Source organism: Phodopus roborovskii, unplaced genomic scaffold (assembly GCF_943737965.1).
Source record: "Phodopus roborovskii unplaced genomic scaffold, PHOROB, whole genome shotgun sequence".
Classification (NCBI taxonomy): Eukaryota; Metazoa; Chordata; class Mammalia; order Rodentia; family Cricetidae; genus Phodopus; species Phodopus roborovskii.
Window position 1 is genome coordinate 2065702 of NW_026126413.1, and position 3272 is coordinate 2068973.

The window sequence follows — 3272 nt, forward strand, 5'->3', positions numbered from 1 at the left end:
ACTTGAGAATCACTGGATGGGAACTTTATTGTAGACATTTCTATAAACTTGGGTCTTGGGTTGCACAATTAAGACAGGATTCTATGCAGTATTACTAATGTGCAAGAGTCTAGCAGATCGTCTGCTAGCTGCTTATGGTGGGCAGAGCGTTTATATACCACACTACTGAACCATGTGGCTACCTATGTGTTTTTATCTTTTTCCTACTAAACATACACACATTAGACAGGGTTGGCAATAAGGTAGCTACTTCGCCAACCACCTTTACATCAACTGATGGGGAAAGCCACAGTGCATAAATCTTTGCTATGCAGAAAGCAGAGACAGTCAAGGCAAATGGCATTCTTTCTGAATCCGCAGTCTATCCTTCACTTGCACGCACTGCTTTTCAATCTGCAGCTTCTGGAGTGCTCTCGTTCAAGTTTCAACATCTCTGCTTCTATGCCCTGTGGCTGCAGCATGGACTTCTCCCCCTGGCCAAGTTCGTTCTCAAGGTAGGGTTTCTTGGCACTGACCAGCTGCAGCCTCCACTTCTCTCTCTTGATCTGCAGCGGTTCCTTCTCTAGCTGTAGGTGCTCATCCTACAGGTCCAGGTGGCGCAGCCGCTCTTTCTCTATCGGCAGCCGCTCCTTTTCCACCTGCTGCCTTTCTGCCTCAATATCCAGTAGGCATTTTCTCAGCTCCAGTTTTTGTTCCTCTGTGTTCATGAACAGATGAGGCTCATCATCTGCGGGTCTGGACTGTGTGGAAATGAGAGTGAAAAACTCTGCAATGTGAGGGAAGTCAGGGAGCTCACTTTCCCCTTCTGGAATCCGGTATGACAAATGACAACATTTCTTCCTCCTCCTCAATCTCAAATTCTGGATTTTGTGGGTCCCTTTCTTCCTCTTCCTTCTTCACCTCTGTGAGGGATCCACCTGCATTCCGGAAATCCAACACATTCTGCCAGTCAAAATTTGCATCATTTCAAAACTGCAATTTTTTCGACTATCTCTTCAGTGAGAGAGTTGTCTAAATCAGACGTGGGAAGAGGAAACCCAGAACCAACCAGCTTCATGCTGGCCTTCATTCTCTTCCTTTTCATGAGTGCCTGCCAATCCAGGTACCGACTCTTCACCTCAGTGCCTGACCTCTGCTCTTCTTCTACAGTGTTTACACACTGTGCAAACTCCTCCCAGGCCATTCATTCATTTCATCACATTTATTGTCGTCTTGAGATGCTGGGGAAAAAAAAATGATTTTTTCAGTGATTTCTTTCAAAAGGGTTTGAGTCTCCTGAACACTAAAATTGCTTTTCCTTTTCAATTGCTTCATTTTAAAGCTTCAGTGCAGGTGTGGATGGCAAGAAAAGCGGTGCAAAAATATGTGTGTGTGAAGAGTGTGCTATAGAGAAGGAAGCCAAGAACAAGCTCTTGTCGGCTCTTAGTTCAAAATCATTGCGCTCTCATTCTTCCAGTCATGTAGGTCTAGACACCTGCGACCCCGACAGCACCATCACAGGATTGCCCCCTGTGGGTGCTGAAAAATAGAGGCTTCTTATTTAGAGTTCATATTAGCACACAAAAAGTGTTTCTACTCTTCAAGTGTTTACAGTCTACATTTAATCATAAGAATTCAAAAGACCATTTCACTATTTTGTGAAGACAGCTACTTCAAGATAATGTTAAGTACATACATCCATTCATTTTTCTAGATCTGGTTTTGTAAGACCGTCAGAATGAGGAGTCTTCCAGTTTCGGTTGGTACCCCCAGGAACTCAATGTCCAGTCCAGTTGATGCAACATGTAAGAGGCTTTAGTGAACATGAAATGTTTGCGCAAATGGGCTCTCTCAGCCCACAAGTGAGAGCCCTCTTCCCTGGTCACAGGCAAAACCCACAAGCTTAAGGAGGGGGTGTGACCCCTCTGTCCATTGAGTATGTGATCCTTTGAGGCCGCATGGTCTTGCTTTTAGGGTCAACAGACCTTTGGGCCTCAGGGTGTGCTAATTAATCTTGTCTGGGCAAACCCAAACCGGAGGTACAGTTATCTCTTTGTTTCTTAAGGACCCTATTCACCACCTGCTGACTCACAAGAAAGGAGGGGCAGTGTGAATTCTTGGTATTCTGTTATTTCAGGGCCTTATGAGAGGAAGTTAGCAAATTCCAAAGAACTGATATTGGTCTGGGTTAGCTTTCCAGGTCAGTCGGTCCTTCATTTCAAGTGGGGAGTTTCTTTAACTTTACTTTTTTGTCTTTCAGTTTTATCAAATGAAATAATTTTTTCTTCTTTTTTGGTCTTTCAAGGCAGTGTTTCTCTGTATTTCTTTGAAGCCTGTCCTGGAACGACCTCTGTAGACCAGGCTGGCCTTGAAATCATAGAGATCCACTTGCCTCTGCCTCCCAAGTGCTGGGATTAGAGGCATGCCGCAACAATACACAACAAATAAAATCAATTACTAGAGACTTTTAGTACTTGATCAGAAGCAATACTGTGTGAAATAATATGTTCATGAACAAAACATTCTATATTCATCTTTTCAGATAATGGTAATTTTTTTAATAGTGTAAGTCAGGAAACAGAATCCAAAAAGCCTTCTCAAATATGAACTAACAATTGACACTAGTGAGACCACAACATATGAAGGAATATAAGAGTTAGTATGAATAAGGTACTAAATGCTGGCTTGCATTCTGGGTAAGCACCTATTCATCAGGCCAAGGTCACCATAATATTGCCGTAAGGAATGAAACAAAGTCAATTAGAGGCTTCATAACAATTTTAGGAGTGGTAATTTTTATTGGGACTAGTCAGAGATTTTATACCATTTTCAGAACCAGAGTATATCAACTGTAAGTATTAATACAGTTGTAGATGTCAGGAAACAATGAAGTTTGTAAACCATACAGTATACAAAATTAATGTCTAACACAAATTGTACTGTCAAGCTTCCATGCTTCCTTGACTTCTAAGGGGACTCACAGAGCAATACAAAGTAGGCCGATCATGTCTCTGCTTTAGGGAGTGCATAGGTCTCTCATGCACAGGACAGAATCTTGTGCCCCAGCAGTCATGGATTCTAACCTGAGAAACCTATGATGTTTGGACTTCAAGGCAGATGAGTTAGATAAACTACATGATTCCCTGCAATTGTACGTTTAATGTTGCTAATGAGGGTATACAATCTTTTTACAGGAAATTTAAATCCTGTATAATGATAGAATATATAACCTTTATCATTGTGGCCATGCTCATTACATTTTTGAGCCAATTAGTGAACAATAATCTGCCATT

The 3272-nt window shown here is 42.0% G+C and overlaps 1 pseudogene; it reads right to left on the reverse strand.

Annotated features, from left to right (window-relative positions):
• Nucleotides 1–327: 327 nt before the first annotated feature.
• LOC127221029 (myb/SANT-like DNA-binding domain-containing protein 4) lies at nucleotides 328–1314 on the reverse strand (annotated as a pseudogene).
• Nucleotides 1315–3272: the final 1958 nt, after the last annotated feature.